The following is a 24,976-nucleotide window of genomic DNA, read 5'->3' as shown; positions in this document are numbered from 1 at the left end:
TAATGTTTACTCTGTACACACCACGGCCAGTCAAGCTGACATAAAATTAGGTGTCCCAAACACTAGAGGCATTAAGTGTAAAAATTATGAAAAAATTATAAAAAATTACTGTGACATACAAACAAAATACATTTGAGAATCTAAGTCAGCCTACTGCTTCCAGCTTTTGAACTCTGATCTAAATCTATATTGAGAAAAGAATACCTCTTCATCCAGCCTTCAAGGCATATGTCCCAGCCTTGGCACTCAACAGGTGTCACTATTGAGTTCAAAAAGATGTTTGAGAAAGGGGAACCCTCTTACACTGTTGGTGGGAATGCAAGTTGGTGCAGCCACTTTGGAGAACAGTGTGGAGATTCCTCAAGAAATTAAAAATAGAGCTTCCCTATGACCCTGCCATTGCACAACTGGGTATTTACCCCAAAGATACAGATGTAGTGAAAAGAAGGGTCATCTGTACCCCAATGTTTATAGCAGCAATGGCCACAGTCGCCAAACTGTGGAAAGATTCAAGATGTCCTTCAATAGACGAATGGATAAGGAAGATGTGGTCCAAATATACTATGGAGTATTATGCCTCCATCAAAAAGGATGAGCACCCAACTTTTGTAGCAACATGGATGGGACTGTAGAGATTATGCTGAGTGAAATAAGTCAAGCAGAGAGAGTCAATTATAATATGGTTTCACTTATTTGTGGAGCATAAGTAATAACACAGAAGACATGGGGAGCTGGAGAGGAGAAGGGAATTTGGGGAAATTGGAGGGGGAGGTGAACCATGAAAGACTATGGACTCTGAAAAACAACCTGAGGTTTTTGAAAAGGTGGGGGGTGGGAGGTTGGGGGAGCCAGGTGGTGGGTTGAGGAGGGCACGTATTGCATGGAGCACTGGGTGTGGTGCAAAAACAATGAATACTGTTACACTGAAAAGAAATTAAAAAATAAAATAAAATAAAATGTAAAGTACTTGTAAAATAAAATAAATAAAAGAATCAAGTTAAAGCATTAAAAAAAAAAAATAGAGCTAGCCTATGACCCTGCAATTGCACTACTGGGCATTTACCCCAACGATACAGATGTAGTGAAAAGAAGGGCCATCTGGATTTCCCGTTCCAATACCCGCAAGCTCTGCGACACTCAGACACCCCCGATCCTTCTGTGACCCTGCGGGACCTGAGACCACGCTGACCCCGCATGGGCTTCGCCCCAGTTTAGCCTCTGGAGCAATGTCCCTCAGCAGAACAGACTTTTAAAAGTCCTGATTTTGTGCTCCATTGCTCCGTTGCTTGCCGGGAGCCGGCCCCTTCCCCCGGGGTCTATCTTCCCGTCGCTTTGGATTCACTTCTCTGCCAGTCCTACCTTTCAGAAAGTGGTTGTTTTCTGTTTCCAGAATTGCTGTTCTTCTTCTCTTCGATCTGCTGATGGATTTGCAGGTGCTTACAATCCTTAGATAAGCTATCTAGCTGATCTCCTGCTAGCTGAAGTAGTCTCAGCCTGCTACTTCTCTGCCATCTTGACCCAGCAATTGCACTACTGGGTATTTACCCTAAAGATACAAACATAGTGATCCAAAGGGGCACGTGCACCCGAATGTTTATAGCAGCAATGTCCACAATAGCCAAACTATGGAAAGAACCTAGATGTCCATCAACAGATGAATGGATAAAGAAGATGTGGTATATATACACAATGGAATACTATGCAGCCATCAAAAGCAATGAAATCTTGCCATTTGCGACAACATGGATGGAACTAGAGCATATCATGCTTAGCGAAATAAGTCAAGCAGAGAAAGACAACTATCATATGATCTCCCTGATATGAGGAAGTGGTGATGCAACATGGGGGCTTAAGTGGGTAAGAGAAGAAACAATGAAACAAGATGGGATTGGGAGGGAGACAAACCATAAGTGACTCTTAATCTCACAAAACAAACTGAGGGTTGCTGGGGGGAGGGGGGCTGGGAGAGGGGGGTGAGGTTATAGACATTGGGGAGGGTATGTGCTTTGGTGAGTGCTGTGAAGTGTGTAAACCTGGCAATTCACAGACCTGTACCCCTGGGGATAAAAATATATGTTTATAACAAATAAAAAAAATTTTTTTTTAAAAGGGCCATCTGTACCCCATTGTTGATAGCAGCAATGGCCACAGTTGCCAAATTGGAAAGAACCAAGACGCCCTTCAATGGACGAATGGATAAGGAAGATGTGGTCCATATATACTATGGAGTATTATGCCTCCATCAGAAAGAATGAATACCCAACTTTTGTATAACATGGATGGGACTGGTAGAGATTATGATGAGTGAAATAAGTCAAACAGAGAGAGTCAATTATCATATGGTTTCACTTATTTGTGGAGCATAAGGAATAACATAGAGGACATGGGGAGCTGGAGAGGAGAAGGGAATTGGGAGAAATTGGAGGGGGAGATGAAATATGAGAGACTGTGGACTCTGAGAAACAATCTGAAGGTTTTGGAGGGGAGGCTGTGGGAGGTTGGGTGAGCCTGGTGGTAGGTATTAAGGAGGGCACGTATTACATGGAGCACTGGGTGTGGTGCATAAACAATGACTTCTGGAACACTGAGAAGAAATTTAAAAGAAAAAGGCTATTAAAAAAGAGTCTGTTAAAAAAAAAAAAAGATATTTTGATCATTGCTTCCCCTCCAGGAAGAGGACTTACCTTAATCACCATCTAGGTTCTATATTAACATTAGTGGCTGTGCTCTCTGTCCTCCTGCTCAACAAAGCTGTAATTACGTTCACTTTTACACTCTTGATAAAGCTGCTGTCTTTACCCCCACTCCCACCAGCTGGCTGATACCCATTTCCACCTCAAGTCTCAGCTGGTGTGGTACCCCCTCAAGGGAACTTATCTACCACACCACCCTAGTTAATTTCAACCCGTCGTGCATCCCCATAGGACCCTGTATTGACCTGCTCATAAAACCCTCCATAGTTTTAAATATCTGCTCTACGCATATTGACTAATTGGAAACAATTTGTAAGTCAGATGACGTTGTATGTTAGTGAGGTTGTGTATCAACAGGAACAACATAAACTGAATACCACCGGTCGGAGTGAAAATTTGCACAATACATAACAGCATAGAAATTCAACTCCTAAGTATAAACCACAGAGAAACTATTTCAATGCATTCAGGGACATATTGATGAGAATGTACAAAGCAGTATTGTCTGTCATGTACATCATCAGGAAAATGGATAATTAAACTGTCTTAACTAAAGTGTATTTATAAAATGGATCACTATGCAACAATAAAAATAAAGATATTAAAGCTCTACATACCAGCAGATGAATGTCATAAGCATAATTCTAAGATAAAAATTTGAGTTATACAAGACTACCTGCAGCATGGTGTAGTTTATGTCAAGTTTAAAAATACCTCCACACAGTTATAACTTGTTTGAGGAACACATAGATGGAGTAAGTTGTATTAGTTTGCTGGGGCTGCTGTAACAATACCATGCTGTAACAATACATTGTTACACACTTTACATACAATATGTAATCATACAGTAACAGTACCGCAACCTGGATGGCTGAAACAATAGAAATGTGTCTTAGGGTTTGGGAGGCTATCAATGTCTTATGGTTCTGGAGATCTCAATCTGAGATCAAGGGATCATCAGGGTTAGCATCTGAAGGCTGTAAGAGAATCTGTGCCATCCATGTAGACTAGCTTCTGGCAGTTTGCTGGCAACCTGTAGCGTTTCTTGACTCATAGATGTGTCATCCTGATCTCTGCCTGCATCTGCCCATGGCTTCTCCCCATGTATGTGTCTATCTCTTGTCTTGCCCATGGCTTCTCCCCATGTGTGTATCTATCTCTGTGTCCTGCCCATGGTTCTCCCCACATGTGTGTCTATCTCTGTGTCCTGCCCATGGCTTCTCCCCACATGTGTGTCTAACTCTGTGTCCTGCCCATGGCTTCTCCCAGTGTGTGTATATCTCTGTATCCTAATTTCCCCTTTTTATAAGGACACAGTGATAGTAGATTAGGACCTACCCTAATAATCTTTTCTTTTCTTTCTTTTTCTTTCTGAAAGAGAGGAGGCAGGGGCAAAGGAGAGGGATAGAATCTTAAGGAGACTTCACACTGAGCATGGACCTTGAGATCATGACTTGAGCTGAAATCAAGAGTCAACCACTCACCCAACTGAGCCACACGGCACCCCTCTAATAATCTTTCTTTAACCTGACAATTTATAAATGCCTATTTCCAAATAGAGTCACATGCACATGTACTAGGGGTTAGGACTTAAACATATTGGGGGGATACAATTCAATCTATAACATAAATGTGTAAAGAAATGCATGGTAATGATAAATGTTGAATTAAGTGAAGAGGTTTCTTCAAAGGAAAAGGAGGGACATGTGTTTATGAACTTCAGCAGTCATGAGAATATTTTATGTCTCAAGTAGATCATGCATATACAAATATTCACTCTATTATTCTTTATAGCTCCCTTAATGTCTAAAATACTTTGTAATAATTATAAAATATGTATTTTATGATAATTAAAATATTTTTTCTTCTTAATGTAGGTCTTCAAATTATACTGTAAAATCTGTGAGAGCAGAGCCTTTGTATCACCAACCCAGCACAATGCCTGGCTTGTAATAGGTATCTAGCAAGTCCCTGAATTAATTTATGAAGCAGACATCATTGTACTACATGGAGATGAGGAAAATGATGTTATGATCACATTAGTCTACAGATGATCAGCAGAGTCAGGGCTCGAACTCAAGTGCCCTTACTTTCCAAATATCACTATTTCCCTTTCTTGATGAGTAGGAGGAGAAACGAGGACCCAGAAATCCAAGGAGCTATTGCTCCTTTATTGTTATCACTGGATATTCAATAGTTAATTGAGCAGAGACACTCACAACCTCTTGAATGACAAACCAACTACTTGAGAACTTAGATACCAAGATGTTAATATGTGGAGATCCACAACCACTGCAATTTTATTACCTGCCACCGTATGAATCTGGTTGAATACAGGTGGGTAGCCTTGAAGAATTACAATGATTATATCTTCCTGTGGCAAAGGTACATAAACAATGAACTAGAGGGATCTAGAAGGGGGAAAGGCATATGCTATAGCACATCTCTAGGGATAATTTTATCTAGTAAATCTTCTATTATTCTCAATTATCTTCCCTTATTTAGGGATTGTCTCTTGGTCCACAGAAGTTCGTCTTTCCAGCAAGTTCATACTATGTGTCCCCACACCTCTCCTCCTGGTTAATTTAACCTGGGATAAGCACCAGACCAACATTACTAATTGGATGTGGATGTGGAACTGAGACTGAGAAGTATTGGTCAGTCTTTGCATCTGAATGGAAACGTAACATCTGAATTTGGATGCTCTCAGGTGGCCATATTCCACATGTTAGACAAGAAACCTAGAAAGAGAGTCTATAGACAAAGACAGAAACATGGATAGAAAAAGAGAAAAAGAGAGGGAAAGCCAGTGAATCATGAGAAATAAAGATAAGGGATAAAAAAGGGAGAGATCCAGACTTTCCAGGTGCTCATTCAAAATCCCTTCTGAACGAATGGATAAGGAAAATGTGGCCCATATACACTATGGAGTATTATGCCTCCATCAGAAAGGATGAATACCCAAATTTGTGGACGGGACTGGAAGAGATTATGCTGAGTGAAATAAGTCAAGCAGAGAGAGTCAATTATCATAGGGTTTCACTTATTTGTGGAGCATAACAAATAGCATGGAGGACATGGGGAGTTAGAGAGGAGAAGGGAATTGGGGGAAATCATTGTGAATCGTGAGATTCATGGGGAGGTGAATCATGAGAGACTATGGACACTGAAAAACAATCTGAGGGGTTTGAAGTGGCGGGGGGGGGGTGGGAGTTGGGGTACCAGGTGGTGGGTATTATAGAGGGCATGAATTGCATGGAGCACTGGGTGTGGTGAAAAAAATAATGAATACTGTTATTCTGAAAATAAATAAATTTAATTTAAAAAACAACAACAACAACAACAACAAAAATCCCTCCCGAGGTCCACCTGTTCTTGGGTCCTGTGAAAGATCCCTATGTCTTCAAAATAAACATCCATTTCACTTAAATGAGGTCAAGTTAGTTTTTGTAACTTACTTGTAACCAAAGAGACCTGACTCACATAGGTTGGCAGATGGTGGAGACAAAGCACAAAAAATAAAAAAATGAATTTCTCAGCCTAACAGGTGGCAGGAATGATGCACCCAGCCCCATTCTTCCAGCCTCACCCACCTGCTACCTTTCCACCCCACTCAGCAAATTTCCATTTAAAAAATCCAGAATGGGAAACAAATAAAACAAAACCTTCTAAATTATTAGCACAAGCCAAATGGAGCTGGACAGCCTCCAGCTACCCACTCAACCACCCTCAAGCAGCTGTCTCCAAGAGCTAAATGGGAACAACCAAGACAATAGGAATTCGGCTTTGGGAACACACAGGAGTCTGACCCAGTGCCAGGCAGGTGGGACATGAGGTAGTCATGGGAGTGGGAAAGGGTTTCACAGCCGAGAAGTTTGAGTGATGAAGGTAAGAACTGGCAAAAAGAGAAGCTGGAATAGGCGGAACCACCAAAGACCTTCTTCAACATCTTTTAAAGGGCCACATTAGTCACTTTTGAATAGGTCAAGTAGTACTTTGCAGCCAAGGAAAAAAAAAGCCAGACTCATTTACTGAAATGTTTTCATGTCTACCAATTGCCCCACAGTGACAACAAGAATGTATTAATGAACAACATGATCTTTAAGGTTACACAGAACTAAGCTCTCTCCAGACCATGAATGCAAGTAATCATGTCTCATTCAATTTTGTATCACCAGGAAGTAGCATGGTGCCTGATTTAGAATTGGCACTCAATACATTCTTGGTGAAACTGATTGAATTGAATTGAATGTGCTCTCAACCAGAGATGAATGGCTAATACATGGGGCCATATTTCTGCCCAAAAGGAAAAAAAAAATCAGAAAGTTACCTTTCCTTAGAAAGAAAAAAAAAAATCAATACAGTATTTCCTACATTTTAGCAAAACTGGGAAGACAAAACATAGATGGGAGGACCTAAAGCATCCATATTATAAAAATACAGACCTTTGGCTCTAAGAAAAGTAAGACTGTGAATTATTCTCTGTATCACTGGAGTGGATTTCTCTACCATGCAATCCATCCATGTTTCCCTACACACTACCCACATGCCTGTCAACATGAGACATTTTCATCACCTAGTTAAGGTGGTTATGAGGGTTCCAGAGGAGTTAAAAAATGGAGTCATGTCTAGTTGGGATGGTTCAGCTGGGCGGTGGGGCTCAGCAAAGCCTGACTTCTTCTGGTGAACAACCCAATAAAGAGTGCGCTAGAAGACGCACTACTAAAAGGGTCCCACCAGGCATCAGGGACAACATAAAGAGTCAATGTGGATTCCTGGCTAGATGTTGGTCAGTACCTCCTGGAGTGTTGAGATATGGTCTGCGGGGTTGGTCTAGTTTCCACGGGGCCCCACTGTACTGGGGGAGAGTGATCTTTTGTTGCTGTTTCCTTTCCCTTCCCTGTGGTTCCCTTATATGGGGCTCCTTTCTCAGCTCCTTCTCTGAGCCCATGCCCCATCCCACTTTTTACTCCCTCCAGGTCTCAATGATCATTTCAAGTCACTGGAGGCAAGATCATTTGAATCTTTTTGTTTCCCTTCCCAGTATGATATTCTGGCAGAATCTTTATGTCCTGTATGCTTGAGGGCTGTCCTCATGATTTTTCAGAAACTACCTTCTCTTGATGAATCTTCTCTAACTCAAAAGTTTTGCCTTTCAAAACTTCTTCCTGCTGTGGGCTCTAATAGTCTATAACAGAAGTCAAAACCCTTTCACCTGGCTCTTTTTCCTCTTTGCATTTCTGCTGCAATAATTCTCATTCTTTTCAAGACTGTGGATGCCTCCAAGAGTCTAAGGAATATATCAGTCACCTTCGAGGAAATGCTGAGGACAAAAGGGCACATTTCTCAGCATTATTTTCATGTACCATCTTTTTTTTTTGAAAGTCGAGCAAAGTTTTATTTCGCGCCAAGCATCTTCATGTACCATCTTAATAAGAATCAGGTGGCCAGTGTTTTGCAAAGTCTTCTGCAAGAAGAAAACTTGGTAATATTATTTCTAAAGATTACACCTAAAGGGAATTAAGAACGTGGCTATAACTAGGGACTTTTAAAGTCTGATAGCCCTTTCTAAACTTTCATAGCAAAGAACTGAAGTCCCTGGATCCTGGCCCCCAACTAAGTTTCTAATGAATAGAGAGGTCCAACAAAGAGCTTAGAAAAATGCAAAATCCTTGTCACCAGCTAGACTTTTGCTCCAATTTTTTTTCCGGTCTTTTATACCAGTGAACTGAGCTGGTATGTGTGAGACCAGCAAGAATCATTTATCCTTTCAGGCTAAGGTCAAGTCTAGGGGCTGGCCTCCTATCACCTTCACTTTGGGGCCCACCTTTGACTCCTCGAAAGATGAAAAAGTTGATAAACGAGGGATCCCTTCAAGTCATTGCTATATGAGATGGAAGGGAAAAGAGCAAAAGAGAGAAGAAGAGAAGCAAGATGAAGAGGGGGAGAAGATAACCTTTAAACCGTCTTTTCTCCTCTAACTGGGCTATGTTCCTATCAGAGAGATCCCCTTGCATGTGAATCAAAGATTCTTTGTTGTCCTTATTCAATCAAAGCTCCTTTTTCTAGACATGCACGGTCCAATATGTTAGTTATTAGCCACTTGTGGCAATTGAAATTTAAATTTCAACTAATAAAGAGGATATAAAATGAAAAATTCGATTCCTCAGTCACACTAACCACATTTAGGGGGATCAAGAGCCATGTGTGACTAATGGTTACTCTTTGGACAATGCAGATACAGAACATTTCCATCGTTGCAGAAAATTCTAAGAACAAACACTAAATTTAGACAATGGAGAGAAAGGGGAAGGGATGAGAGCTCCTTAGCATTTAGTGAATGTGGCCAATAAAGGTGAAATGATGACATCAACTCAATAGTGGTAGTAGTAGTAATAGACAAGCACTGATTAAGTACCAGCCTGGGTAGTAGGGGATTATCTTCATTTTACAGAAAGGAATGAAGGTTATGGAACGTGCTCAGGCTTACATAGCTATGAATGGTGGTATCAGGTTTGTATACAGACAGCTGGGTGTCAAGAGCCCATTCTCTCAACCACCATGCAGACTATGGAAAAGGATCCACAGAACCTTCAAAAGAATTAGCCATACCAGACAGGTGTAGCCTAAGCCAGTGATATTTGAAAAATGAAAAAGACCATGCTTTTGTAAACACCACTACAGTTTTTTTTTTTATCTATTCAGACAGCAGGACTTGGACATCAATGTCACAATCCAACGGCACGTCCTTTGTGTGTACACTTGCAGGTGTTGGTGTGTGATAAAACATGTATTCATTAGGATCTCATAATCTCTGACAATCTTGTAGCTGTCATCCTAGTCTTTCTAAGTTACAAACTCCCTGAAGGTAGGGATCATGTCTATCATTCCCACGGCTGCATCACTGATATTGACCAATAGTATTTGACATAATGCAGCTTGTAGTGGGCTCTCAATATGAGTTCCTGCATGAATCATGAAAGAATAAATGAAAGTAATCTCTCCAAGTTTTGTCGTCCATAGATATGTGGACTGATGGAATCAACCCGATTATTAAAATCAGGATTTTGGTGTGCACAAATACTTTGGTGGTATAGATATTACATTTTCAGAAGATCTCTTTTGTGCAATAAAGATTTGTTGAATTTGCAACTCATCTGGCATTTTCCCTTACTGCTGATCAGCACCCCAATTTCTATCTGGGGAGTGACTTTCCTACTGTGTGCAGTCTTGGGGTACTGTCAGTCAAGGAGATCTGCCCTCTTCTAACCACATGGCAAGCCATGGTGGATGAATTGAAATACCCCTTCAGACTGAGGCTGCTGAGTGGACCTGCACAGGCAGAGACAACCAGCTGGAAGAGATTCACTTTAACCACAATACCCACAGGACTGACCTCTGCTTCCCACAGCTGCATCTCTGAACTTTCCTGATTTCTGCTTTTTCTGAGCCTGTTGTCTCAGGTGTTCCTTCAGTTCTGTTGAGTACTTTGTGTCCTTCCCAGACAAAATAAAAATACTTTGATAGAGTTAGGTAAGTTGGTTTTTTTTCTTCAAACTGAAAAAAAAAAAAATCAATGAATGCATCTAAGGAAGCTTCTCCCTATTTGTGTGTGCTTGGCATCCCCCGACCGTCAGACCACCCAAGGCTGCTGTATCACTTGGGAGCCCAGTGCAAGATGAAAGCGTGGGACCTCTTATACAGAACAGGGGAGAGTGTCACTGAAGATACTAGCATAAACTATTTCTTCTTTCTTCTGTGATCTGTCTCTTGGTTCATCATGGAGTTTCTTTTTTATTGAATGTGGTTTCAAGTAAAAAAAAATTAAAATTTGACATTATGATGATGAATTTTACTATTTATAGTGATATATATTGGGCAACGCCTGTTTTAAATGCAAGTATCAGAGCATTTAACTGATACACAGAATCACCAAAATTACACCATTCATATTTCATGGTGTATCCATATATGCATTTTGTTCTTCCCAGAGCTGTGAGAACAGTGCGTAAAACTAAAACAACTGTTTTTTTTTTAAAGATTTTATTTATTTATTTGACAGATCACAAGTAGGCAGAGAGGTAGGCGGTGGGGGAGGGGGCGGGAAGCAGGCCCCCTGCTGAGCAGAGAGCCGATGTAGGGTTCGATCCCATGACCCTGGGATCATGACCTAAACTGAAGGCAGAGGCTTAACCTACTGAGCCACCCAGGCGCCTCAACACAACTATTTTTACTTCACTCCTTAGTACATGCACATTTCACCTTTGACTTGGTGAGGAGTAAGGAAGGACTGAACGGGAGTGGGAATCACGAGAACCCTCTCTTTATGTCATCATTTTCAGCTTAAGTTTAGAGAAGTAACGCAAGTGAGAAAAGACTTGAGAAGGTTCCTTGGCCATTCATGTGTTTTAGAAAGTATTGCCTTCTTGTAGCACTCAAAGCAGGTTCTGACTTGAATAGAATGCATGGTCTCTTGGGGCTCAGCAGCCCATTTACTCAGTCGTAGATGTACCCCAGTTACCTGGTACTGGCTTTGGGTCTCCCTGACACCCACACATCGTGTATCCCCCAGAATTCTGGGCTGGCAGGGCATGTAAAGACTCTGTGCCAGTGGGGTGGCAAGCCACAGCCGTGAACACATACAACTATGCCATTATCCATGAAACTCTACTTATCAAATATAAGTGGAAGATAAAATTATGAAGACTTTCGGGGTAGTGACGGTGCACACACCACTTCTACACCTAGGTCCTTGTGCGAGTGTGCGTGTCAGACACGTGACACTCGCCCTGAACCACCTTGCTTTGCCAGTGGAGCTACTGGCTCCTAACAGCCTGCCCACCCACCCGCTGCACCCTGCAGTCCACAGGGACTCCTCATGACCGGAAGTGTCCCTGGATGCAGACCACCCAAGTGTCTTGTCTTAGCATTCATGGGGAGTGAGAGAAGATGAAGTTTTGAATATAGGTAGGATGCTTTTCCTCTGTTGGTGCATTTGAGAGAGGCCCTTATAACCCCACTTAATGAAAGGGCAGGGAGAGAAATTCCTGAATATTCTACTGTCTCCTATAACTGAAAATGGAGAGAGATTTCACATGGCAGGGGGTATCCAAAAGTGACCCTCTAGTAGAGAGGATGAGAACATTGTTTGAAATATCCTCAGATACCTGGACAGTGACCCTCCTTCATTCCTGAAGCTTCAGTCCTGCCCCCCTGTTGTTTCAGTTTATCTGTGATAGCATATTGGTCATGGAATCAGAACAATTTTGAATTGCAAGGAACCTAGGAGATCATCAGATCTAACTCCCTCTGAAGATGCCATTAGATGACTTTGCTGAAATCACAGCGCTACTTAGTAGTGGTACCAGGCAAGCGCCTTGATTTTTAACTTCTAGCCCATCCCTGGCTACAGCTTTCTTTCTCCTAAAGATTAAAATAATGGATATCCTGTATGAATCTAGTTATGCAATGTTCCTGAAGTTGCAAAATTATGGAAATGAAAAATGCATTAGTGATTGTCAGGGGTTAAGGATAAAGGAGGGTGGAGGAAGCGGGTGTGTGGGACCCTTGCCATGGACCTGGGTCTTGACTGTATCGATAGCAACATCCTGCTTATGAGAGCGTGCTACAGTTTTCAAAGACGCTCCTTAGGAGAAACTGGGTAGAGGACACAGCATGGGATGCCTCTGCATTATTTTTTTTACCACTACATGTGAGTCTACAATTATTTCAAAATAAAAAATTTAACTCATAAAAATCAATAAAAGACACACTCAAAGCTTAACTTCAGTCATGTAAGACAAATAAAAAAGGAAGCCAAATACGAAACTGAAAATAATTGATATTGAAATGAACCTTGCTGTCTTCCCTGAGCAATGGGAGGTTGTGCCTGGGCCCCCACACTGCAGGCTAGTCCTGATTTTTCATCATTCTTAGGCCTTACTCTTCAGAGTAATTCCTGTCCTAGGCTATTAGACCACACTCTTTCAAAAAAGCAAGAAGTCATGGTCCCAAAATAAATGCCACGGAGGTGATACTGGTGCCACTGGTCACTAAGAAGGTTTACGTTGTTTGGAGCTCAGAGAGATTATGAACACCAGGCAGCACCCCTAAACAACCTCGTCCCATCTCTTCTAGATGTCTCAGTGCAGGAAAAGAGACACTCTTAAAAGAACGGCCATCGAATACAAAAGCACCCAACAACAATTACTCAGGCTCTCTGGGGCTGTAAGAGCCCAGCCTGAAATACTAGAATGTTTCATATTCATTAGCCTCATCTCATATTATAGGATTTGTTAAATGTGGTGTCACATCCATGAGCAAACAGTGGTCTCCATCAGCTTGCACTGCCATCAGAGAGAAATTATTCATTCCTTGATTGGCTATAACCTCCACAACAGATGTTTTAGAATATAACTTTAAGGAAAGAGGGAGAGAGAAAAAAAGATAAGGACATTAAAATTCACAGAAAGAATAATGAATTGGCTTCAAAGGTAGCTCTAAACAGGGGAGCTCTTTATTCTACAGAATTACCAGTGGGAAAACGTTGATCCCATTTGGAAGTTAAGGTAAAGCATGTTCACTAAGAGCTAGAATATATTCAAGGGTTGGCTGTCAATTGCCTTTTCACAGACATAATTGCCCTGTAAATAATTATGAAACAGAAGTTACATGTATTATTAGAATCATTAGGAGTATGGGTACCTGAACAAAATGTATCAGTGTACCACGTTGGGCATTTGCCTTTTTTTTTTTTTTTCACTTATTTATTTGACACAGAGAGAGCTCACAAGTAGGCAGAGAGGCAGGCAGAGAGAAAGAGGCGGGGAGCCGGCTCCCGGTTGAGCAGAGAGCCTGATGTGAGGCTTGATCCCAGGACCCTGAGATCATGACCTGAGCCAAAGGCAAAGGCTTAACCCACTGAGCCATCCAGATGCCCCAGGCATTTGTCTTGATTTTGACTTTCTATCAGCATGTGGAACAAAATTAAGGTAGTCTGGCAAATTCGGGTTTTCTAATCACTTAAGAAGAAAACGATTTCCTTCCAAGAGGAAAAAGAAATAAAATTTTTGTTTCACTTACTTACCCATTCATTAAAAAAAAAAAAGACAAACCCAAAACCCACTATTTTGCAGGAACAACACCATACTAGCTAGGCACTGGGTATACAGCTATAAAGAATAATTATAGCAGCAAAAGTGTTATTTGGTTTATATAGGTACCAGCCACTATTATAACAAATATTAAATCATGTTGTTTTTCTGCGCAATCGCTCCTGTAATGTGGCTGAGAAAACAGAACATTCCCAAGGCTACAAAGCTAACAGGTAGTGGGGCTGGGGTGGGAACAACAGTAATCCTAGTGCCAGAGCCAGATTTTTAACCCCTACTACTGTGTCTTCCACGAGGTTTAACTGATAGAGCCCCAGCCTCATGGAGCTTCTCTGTTTATTTAGGAAGACAGACATTAAGCAAAAAAATGTTAATGAATATCAGGAACTGGAAGCACAGACTACAGAGGGAGTAAACCAAGGGTAAGCAGTCCTTTCTTACTCTCTCTCCCTGAATGATGCACGCTTTCTCCTCTCTGGTACAAGACCCCTTGCTTCCATGCTTCTTCTCATTGATTCAAGCAGGAATGGAGCAGGCACTTGCCTCGCACTAGATCTTGCTCTCTGCAGCCTGATGCATCTGGAAACTTGAAAATTCTCCATAAGAAAAATCATCTCGGATCTGTGGTAAAGAGCAAAGCTGTAAAACATGTCTGGCAATCGGGTGTCAATTTCCTAGCTGCTTCTTGTGGGCATTTTAAAAATGCTTGCTGTTAGTATTTCATATTTCTTGCTGCTGATATTTCCACTAAAAGTGATTTTATTAATGCAAGGATTCAAAAGGACAGTGTGAAAGGAAAATTAAATAATTTTTTGTGCTACCAAAAAAAAAAAAATCCATGTGGGAACTGATGGTTAGAGCTCAATCTTCTTTGCTCATTTAGAACCCACAAGCCTAATTAACACTGGCTTGCAATCAAGGCTATTATTCTAGTGGCTACTTCCTCCGCGGACCTGCCACCATAGCACTTCTGACCTTACTTCTTGTTTTCAAGTTCACACAATAGATCTTTTCTAAAATGTCTCTTTTTTCTCTTATGAGAATGAAACTAGTGGTATTAGCTATCTCCCCCACTGCTTTTCTTTACGGATTCCTTTTTTCTTATTCCTAGGGTTCTCTCCGGAATGAAAGCACTTTTTCTACTTTGCAAAGGCCTCCTTTCACACTGGAAAAATTGGAGTTTGGTACTAAGTAAAGTGGAGGCCCTCTGACAGTAAAATGATTAGAAAGCACTTTGTTCAGAATTCTAATCCCCTGCCCCACTGTGAGCACAGGATTACTCCCCAGAACACGTATAAGGGCCCCTACCGGGAAGTGGAAGGACACAGGCCTCAGAGTTAGGTGGATTTAATTTTAAATTCCAACTCCATCCATCCAGCTGTGTGACCTTGGGCAAGTTAGCCATACCCCCAAAGCCTCAGTGTCCTCATCTGGAGAATAGGGATAACATCGACTTTGCAGAGTTCTTGTTAAGACTGGGTAAGTACTAAACAGGGCAAAGCAAGTCTTTTTCTTTGATTCTCTCTGTCTGTCCTTCTCTTTCTATCCCCCCTCTGTCTCTGTCTCTGTCTCTCAGTCTCTATCTCTCTCTCTCTCTGCCCACCCCCGCTTCCCCTTCCTCTGTTCCTTCCTCTCTTGCTTCCTTTTCTGACTCAGCTTTATTTTTCTCCACGTAGACAACCACCTCTGCTTTCCCTTTTTCCACTCAGAGTGTTTTAAACTGTACCCCATTTCCCCTCCTTAGTTTCAGATACCATTTTTATTGCATTTGCAATCCGTATGCTGACACAGCACTGTTCCCCTTCCTCCATTTTCCCATTTATATCAAACACTGTGCAGAAAATTCATCCTGCTCAGTGTCAAATGCCAGATTCACTTTGGATATGCATTATTTTTGTTCAAGGTAGGTTTTACTCCCACTGTCTTTCCCATAACCCTCACAACATGGGCACACACACACACACACACACACACACACACTTCCCCATTATTTCCTGACCAGTAAATCAAGAAACTGTCTACTCTTTATACCCTTTAGAGATGGGTGGAAATATTAGATGGTGAAAGCTGGATCACAGTTCAGAGTGAATTAGTGCCCAAAAGCTGGAAAGCATGGAAGCTTATCTGATCAGATTTCTTCCTTTTTTTTTTTTTTTCCTTCCCTGAAACTTATCCCAGCATTTGAATTTGTAAAAGTGAACGAATAATTTGGTGAGAAACAGATTTCTCAAAAGATTTGCATAGTCTCCAGCTTCTCTTTAGGGCTGAATTTTCAACTAAGAACACTCTTTCCTTCCGGCAGTTGGAGAAATCAGGTCCAGAGAAATAGAACGGACTCACAGCTAAAGGGCACACATGTGCTCTTAGAAATATTGAGTCTGTAGTCAGCGTTGTTTGAGTTCAATTGAAGCCTAATACAGAAATCAGTGTTTGCTCTGGTGCTGAATTTAAGTGGACTGAAGATCTAACATGTAAGCTGTGACCTAAACTGTTGAAGAAAACCATCTGTAGAAATAGCCCCACACTCTAACCCCAAAGAAGTAATTCTTTGGGGACACCAATAGTGAAGTGCTTTGGGATGTAATCATTATGTTCCTGTGTCTGTCTACACCTGCTGCAGTCTCTTAGAAAGAAGTTTGTGTGTGTCTTGCCCATACTCCTGACCCCTGAACCCCCAGCACAGAGCACATGGCATGCCCTCAGGAAAGACTGTTTTGAGGCAAGTGGAACTGAGCGGATCTGAGCTAAGCCACGCTTCATGAGTAAAGCACAAGATTAACAGATGAAAGTGTCAAGCTACAACAACAAACCTGTTATCACATTCCACGATGGAGCCCCAGTCAGATCCAACGCAGATCCAGGCTCCACTGAAAGGCAGAGACAGTGGCCAGCGAAAGATTGCCTCTCTCCCAGCCTTTTGTCCTTTTTGTTCTTTGAAACAGTGCTGCACACATTCCACTTATTTGGTGTGTTGTTCCAGTGGATGGTGCGTGCCATGCAGTATCTCCAGGCTGAGATGTGACAGTCAGTGTACGTGCACCCAGAGAGATTCTGGGAAGCGGTCATGTGGCACTGAAACAGTTTTGTCCTGACAGGAGGCCATTACCAATGAGCTCCATCGCTCCCAGGAAGATTTGCCTTTCTAATACCACAAGGCAGTTATTCACTGGAACATCGTTTCTCCTAGAACCCTGGAGTGGGAATCAGGAATTCTGATTCTTCCCACGCTTGGCTTTAGGACCTTGGACAGGCCATGACATCTCTCAAGCTAGAGCCGTCCAATGGTACCTTGAATTTGTGTTTTTATGTGGGTTGTTTCATTTTTCCCTTAATACCTTTCTTTAGGTTGGGTGTTGCTACAGATTCTTTCAACAGCAAATATTTACTGAGCATCAACTTTGTGCCTTGCACTGTACTATGTGCTGGAGATGACCGAATTCATGGCTCAGGGAGGTTTTGTAGTGAGATTTCTTCTAATGATGGCAATCTAAGTGATTTTAATTAACCCTCTTGCTGCAGATAACAAAAAGAAAGGAGGAAATATAAAAGCATCTTCTTAAAAGCACTTAAGAGCTAACAAGACCATAGGAGTCGCTCAGGATCCAAAAAAGGAAGCCCAGCATCCAAAATTGCTGTTGACCCAAGCACACTTGCCTATTTGGAATGAACAGCTGCAGAACCTAGTTGTGGTTCTGGAAGCCTTGAAGGGAGAGAGTGAAAAAATAAAACCTTTGACCTGCCCCATCTGGGGAGTGAAACAATCTTTCCGCATTAAGGTGGGACCCTAAAGGATTTGTCTCAAGAGTGATCCAGAAATAAGCCAACCTTGCTGGACTTGCAGCCTAGGTTTATGGCTACTAGGTCTAGGGAACCTCAAAGCTAAAATTCTGATGAATGTTTTCCAAGATTAGTATTGCCTCAAGTCCCTAGCAAAGGCCAATAAAAATCCTCTTTGAAGAAAAGTATTATTCTATGCCTCCAGTTTTTGAAAATACAATGTCAAGAACAGAAATGCAAACAAACCAAGAAACTGATGTGGCAGGAATATAGAGTGTATGATAAGAGAGGAGGGAAGGTCTGTTGAACACCTAAGATGGCACTAAAATGGAATAAACACCCAATTAAGAAATCTGATTTTATCCTCTAGGCCAATTTTTCTCAGAGGAGTCTATAGGCTTAAGATGGAAGAAATGAGGGCACACTCTTCAGATGCAAACTTTCTCCCAGAAAAGCTTTTTCTTTTCCATTTGGGTGAGAATCCAAACAAAGCAAAGAAAAAGAAAAAACACACAAAAGCCCTAATATGAATACAGATATATTCTGGGTCATCTTGATGACCACCATAGTTGTTGCCCATGGTTACACTGTCACCTTACATCCACTGTAGGAGTTGAATACTCAGTAGAGTCCATTTTGCAGATAAATGATCACAGTGGCTACAAAACACTCAAGAGTGGTAGAGCCTGTGATATATTAGCTCACATGCCCCGTTTATTTTTTTACTTTTACTTAATGCAATTGAACATACCAGTACAAGTCGCAGTCTTTTCAAAAACTTGTATTTTGTTTTGTTCTTGTCTTTTGCAGTTTTATGCCTTTATTTGACAATAAGTGGTTAGTTCTTATCCATATTAACTGTCTGTAGATTTCTGACAGTGGTGACAGTTACCGACATAACCAACCAATATACAGAGTTCGTTTGGTAAATCTTCATCCTCCTACATGTTCTGAGCAACAGCACACCGATATGGTATGGAACACTCCTTTTTCTTCTCGTCCAGACAGCTCCGTTGAGCCTGGTGTTGGTGTGTCCATCTGGAGTTCCCATCTCACTCCATGACAGATTTCTGGATCTCCTTGAGTGCCTAAGGGGCACACTTCTTGAAACCCACTCCATGGATGCACTTGTGAATGTTGATGGTGTATTCTCTGATCACTACCTTGTTGATGGCAGAACAGCCCTCCTTCTTCTGCCACCATTCTGCTGGGCCGAGATCACCGGTTGACTATAAAATGGCATAGCACAGGATGAGCCAGATAGAAGCCACACACAGGGTGAGGTTTGGAAAGGACACGCAGCTTCCGTGCCCACTAGGGTGCCACTCTCCCAGCACCTCTACGTGTCCACCAGCCCAGAGGTCCCGATCACTTGTCTCATTTTAAAAAGTACTTAAGTCTGATTGTAAAAAATAATTCTGTGCAGGCTAAACAAAACACTTCACTGTGTTTCTGTTGAATTATTTTTATTAATTATTATGAAAAAATGTTTCTCTCTCATTGATAATTGAAATAAAACACACCCCAGAATATGACTTTTATTTGAGTTAAACAGTAAGTAGGCTTTAATGTGAGATCATAAAAACAACATTGCATGGGGGGAATGATGTGCCTTTGGGTGTTTCTGGTTTATAACAAGTGATCTGAGAGAGATTGATTAAATAAAATGTTTTATTTATACCAAATAAAGACCATACAACATCATGGGGGCACTGTACAAAGGTGCTTTTGTTTAGACTGAATAGACTTCTAAATTTAAGAAAACATGGAAACAATGATAGAAGCTTTGATTTATGGTCAAGTCATTTCAGAATGGTTTGAATGAGTCATTTCCCACATCTTTCCACTGGTTCTGTGCTTGGCCATGAATATTTCTCAACAACTATAAGAAATAAAAAATAACCTCAAACATTATTTTCCCATCCACAAGTCCAATAATAATTGGATTAAGTAATCATTTAGAACAGATTTAGATATGGCATAATGATCACCTTACTTTTAAGTTACTAATTCAGCCTCAGAGGATCAAGGGACCATTCATTAAAGTTGGCATTTGATGATTATTGCACAGGACAAAATTAGAATAGATAGGTTGTCTGAATATCCTAAAACAGTAAGCAATACTGTCATGTTACTTAATACCATTATTGACAGCATCCTTGAATAAACAAAGCTGTCCTCCTTAGTATGTTTAAATTTAAGATACAGAAACAGATTAAAGAAAGAACACAGAAATGTAGAAATATTTAGCTTTACATTTTTAATATTAATCTTTCACATTAAATTAATGCTATTAATTAGAATTGTATTGGCTGTATAGTTTTATTTATATTCAATTTTATATTTATTTTTGGATTTCGAATTGCATATTTTCTATGAGAAAAAGAAATTGTTATACTATACTAGGCCTATTTATCTATAGGTTCTGTTAATATTATAATAAATAATTTAAGTCAACACTGGGAGTCTGAAAGCATTTTTTTCCTTTGAAAGAAAAACACTATTATAGGCCCTATGTTGCTACTGAAAGATTTAAAAGGGGGAGTAGGTGATCCGATTTTCATTTTAAATTTACCCTGAGACCTGATGTGAAGGTTAGAATGGAAAGGAGCAAGACCTGAGGCAGGAGTTCAGTGAGCAGGCCGTATTCCAGTGGAGAGGTAATGAGGATTTAACAAAAGATACTGCTTTAGGATGGAGAGGTACTGTGACAGGCCACCTGGGTCCCTTGTGGCTTCTTTCCTGTTCTTTACAATTGTTTGGGATATATTTTATAAAGGTATATGGCAAGGGTTTAGCAACAGACTTCACTGAGGAAGAGCTTACAAGCTAGATCAAGAAGGCAAGAAAGGATGAAGGTCTCTAGATCTTAAACATGATTCCACAGAAGGGCACGCTGGGGTTTATGCTCAGCTGGACATACATTTTGGATCTATGTTCCAGTGGAAAGATGTCCCCTACTCAGCCATGGGTCTCTGTCTTTCTAGGACAAGCTTGAGAAAATAGACTTCCTTTTGCAGGCTGCCCAGTATGAGACCAAATCTGAGGTGCCCACAGTTGGGAACTGACCAGAAAGGCTAGCTCTTCAAAACCTAGAGAGCTCAGGCCCATGAGATCATGCAGTTGGTCTTGCTAGAAGGAGAAAACCTTTTGATTTATGGGGAATGGGTCTTGGGTGTAGCCCCTCTTTCTGAAAGAAGAATCTCTAGTTCCAGCTAGCTCATTGCCCAAACAATGAGCTTTCAGTGTCATTTTTGGACAATTCTGATCATTACAACCACAAGATGAAAGTTATTCTACAGACAAAATTAATCAGATTTGGTGATTAACTGGATTTGGGGGCGTGTATGAAACAGCAAAAGAGGAGCAAAGAATGATTCTGAGGTTTACGCCTTGGCTGATTGAGTATACAATGATTTCATTATCTGAGATAAAGGGTACAGAAGAGAAGGCTTTATGGGGACGAGGGAGATGAGGCATTCACATCAGGATATACTGGGTTTGAGGTATCTATGAAACATTCATTTGAAAGAAGCAGAGACTAGGGAATATTGATGTAAAAGTTAGATGTACTGGTAATACTAGAAGATTGGGAGGTGAATGACAATGACAATGTTCTGTGTAGACCAAGAAGAGAAGAGAATGGAATTTTAACGTTTAAAGAGCAGTTCGGTGCAGTACATCATTTAATAAGTGGGGACAAGGCTGGGGCAAGAAGAGAAAAGACATATTTTAGAAGCCCAAAAGCTATCAACAGAATGAACAACTCAGACAATGTGAGAATTTTTAGGCAACTAGTGAAAGCACAGTTTGCCATTTTTGAGAAGCAGTTGAGTTTAAAAAGCAGATGAGTTTTTTTCGAGAAGTTTGCTGATAAAGAGGAAAAAAGTGAGGGGTTAGACTGGGCATCAGAGGGGAACGACAGGACAGTGCAGTTTTCTTATAAAAAATCTCAGTAAGGAAGGACTTGTGAGGACTCATGTTGACATTCTATAAGATGTATGACACAAGCTGGGTCATGTGTGCCCACCTCAGTTTTTTTTAATGAAAATTATTTTTAACATAGTCACCAGAAGAGATTTTACCTTAAGCATAAAGTGGATATGAAAAATAGTTTCTCATCTCAATATCCTTCTGTCAGTCACCCTGCCTTCATTTTCAGCCCCTCTGAAACAGACCGGCCCACAATTCCTCAGACCATGGTAATCTATCAAAAACAAAATTCCAGCCACATAATTCACCTGCTCATGCTTTTCACAATCTGGTCCTTGCCCAAACTCAAATATCCATTTAGCACATAATCAGTACAGATTTCTTTGTGCAGTCTTGTGTGGGAAACAGAGAAGCAAATGAGTGATCATAATACAGTGTGGTACATTCTACCATGGGGAAAGACCTGACAAACCAAGTCAAGGGGGTTCTCTAGTGCGGTTCTCTAGTGATGGCTGAGCTGAGTCCCAGGGGAAAGTTGGGGGTTGATGGTGTCTTCCCTAAGTGTTCCATTTTGCTCTGGTTTTAATGTTTCAATTGCCATGTCTTTGTATATACTGTTCTTCTGGCCGAAATGCCCGTCAGCCTGTAGAATGCTTATTTATAAATATTTCAAGACATCACACACAAGACATCTTTTCCTTGAAGTCTTCTCTTATACTCCTCAGCTGGGTTAGGTGCCCCAGTTTTGTGGTTCCAGAGGATTCTACACCTACTTCTGCAGAAACACTTTCTCCACATCTGTGTATGTACTCTTCTGGGGCAAGGTATGTCTTTTATCTCTAATACCTCTCTCTAGCAAAGTGCCTGGCACATAGCAAACGCTTAATAAATGTTTATTAAAATGACTACATGAATAAAAGTTGCTTGACAAGTTAGTTATCTAATCCTAGAATTTTTTAGAATTTGAGGAAGGGAGTGCTATGACCTTTGAAAAACTCATTTAATCTCTCTGATCATTTCCAGCTTTGTATTTGGCTATTGATAACTAAGGTCCTCTATCACAATAAAATCTCATTAACTCTATTTGACTCTCAGTGGTAAGGAACATGCACAAGATTGAACTGCTCAAACATGTCTTCTGTTGGCAGAGTCTGATAGATTAATTCATTTAGCATTCAACCAATATTTATTAAACATTTACTGTGTATAAGGATCTGAACTCAGTAGTAAGTACCAACCATGTAGATAAAGGCCTTGCCCTCATGGAGTCAAGATCAAATGAACAACATATAGTAAAGAAATAAGCTTGCATGTAGATAGAATCAGAGATAAAAGCCATGGAAGGAAAATAACATGGCACAGCAAGAGAGATGAACAGGGGAGGCTTATTTTAAATTATGGGGTCAGAATAGACCTATATGTTGAAGAGATATTTAAAGCTATGATCTAATAAGTATATTAGTCGCTTGAATTATATTAGAATCCCCCCAGAGACAATGGCTTATAAAAAGCTGGAAACTGACTCTCCTCTCGTGTGACAGTAAGCCTGGAAGGGCAACCCAGAGCGGGGAGCAAAGGCATTTCGTGTATCAGGGCTGAAGCTTCTGTGTTTATCTGGGCTTCTCTCTTATGGGGGTGGTGACAAGATGGCCACTAAAGCATCTGTCAGCACATACCACACTTCATGTAGGAAAGAAAAGGAAGCACTAAGGCAAAAATGGAACATGTCATCATCTGTCCCCACCCCTTAAAAAAAAAAAAAAACTTTCCCAGAATTCTACACAGCAACTTCTACCTACATTTCACTACTCAGAACTATGTCACATGGCCAGTCCTCTGTGCAAGAGGGCATGAGAAATGTATTTTGGTGTTTGTTCGTTTGTTTGTTTTTTAGCCAAGTCTATTACCAGCCCAGACAAAAATCAGGCCTAGAAAAGAACAAGTAAACAATGGATATTTCACAGGCAAAAAGCTGCCTCTGCCCTATCACCCCTTTCCATCTCTTGAAGGGAGAGTGAACATGGTTTGCTTATGTGAGGGATGGCTATGCTATGTTAGGCAGAAACTTGTTGTTTGTAAGTTTAATGCTGGGAAGAGAAATGTGTTTGAATGGAAAAGGGTCCAAAAGGTGGTCTGAAACATAGTGCAGGTTGGCTCACTCAAAACCCATCCAGCCTTCTTGTAACTTGCTTTCCTGAACCAGAGTCCAATCAGATTCCTTTGCGGTGACGATGCTGGCATATGATCTCATTTACACCCATCATATAAAGTCTCCCACGTTTCAGATGCAGAAGTGAGCAATGGGCAGTAGCCTACCGACACTCATTGGGATTTCAGTTTTTCTGACAAGCAGTTGACAAAATTTCTATTCTCCTTGTGCTGCCTGGGTTCTAGGGTCCCATTCCTAAGCTTAATATATACTCAACAGTCCAGAGGTGTTTTGGGGAATTTGTCCTGAATGTGTCACCCGCAGGTTTTGTTGTTCATCACTATGTAGTATCCAAGGCTAATCCTCTGGATGTCTTAGAGATTTTTTTCTTAGTTAGCAGGCTTCTTTAATAAATACTGTTCAGCTACAAGAAGCTAGAGTGCATTCAGTTGTCCACAACTAAGGACCCTGTCCAGTGTAGGAAATAGTGACCTATGGGACAGGGTATAGAGAGTTCTTGTATTATTGTGATTGTAACATGTTTATAGAACATGATTAATAATACATGCCATTTTCAAAAGTTGACTATGTCCAACATCCTACTTAACTCTCCTTTAGAATACCAAAAGGTACCCCAGATGCAACATGTCCAAATAGAAAACTCCCAGTATTAGCCATTCATCCTTGCTTTTATGGATTTGGGTTATGCAATCCAGAAATTTAGTAGGCTTTGTGTGGCTTTTTTGTAGATTTTATCTATTTGTTCATTTTAGAGAGATAGATAGAGAGAGAGAGAGAAAGCGCAAACAGGGTAATGGAGAGGGATAAGCAGACTCTATGCCGAGCATGAAGCTTGGCATAGGGCTCAATCCCATGACCCCAGCCAAAATCAAGAGTCAGCTGTCCAACTGACTGAGCCACCCGGAGCTCCTGGAGATTTAATAAGCTTTGTAGATATTCCTCTCAATACACATACTCACTCCATAACCAAGTTCTATTCTGCCTTTTACATGTCTCTGGATTTCATCCACATTTTTCTTTTTCCACCATTGCCATTCTAGTTGAAGCTACTATGATCTCTCTTCTAAACTACTAATTTAGTCTTTTGACTAATATAACCGCATGTTCTCTGGGTCCTTTCTAGTCTGGTTTTTATGATTTTGTCACAGTTTTCAACATGAAATATTGTGGATTAAGATAAACTCATGAACTCATCCAAAAGTTCCTGCACAGCCTGGTGCTTGCCCATCTTTCTAGGCATACCTGTCATCCTGTCCTTTGTTCTCTGTCCTGCTCACTTGCCATAATCCCCA

General features: G+C 40.9%; 1 long non-coding RNA gene across 1 annotated transcript in view; it reads right to left on the bottom strand.

Moving 5' to 3' along the window:
• Positions 1–13,608: 13,608 nt before the first annotated feature.
• The window catches only part of LOC116567183, a 71,379-nt gene continuing 60,011 nt past the window's right edge, over positions 13,609–24,976 (bottom strand). The window contains exon 3 of the long non-coding RNA XR_004276144.1: positions 13,609–14,425. This is a non-coding gene — a long non-coding RNA (uncharacterized LOC116567183). The remainder of the gene's footprint in view (positions 14,426–24,976) is intronic.

The sequence above is a fragment of the Mustela erminea genome, chromosome 10 (assembly GCF_009829155.1).
Source record: "Mustela erminea isolate mMusErm1 chromosome 10, mMusErm1.Pri, whole genome shotgun sequence".
In the NCBI taxonomy this organism is placed as follows: Eukaryota; Metazoa; Chordata; class Mammalia; order Carnivora; family Mustelidae; genus Mustela; species Mustela erminea.
Note: the sequence above shows the minus strand (reverse complement) of the source record. Positions and strands in the feature narration are given on the sequence as shown.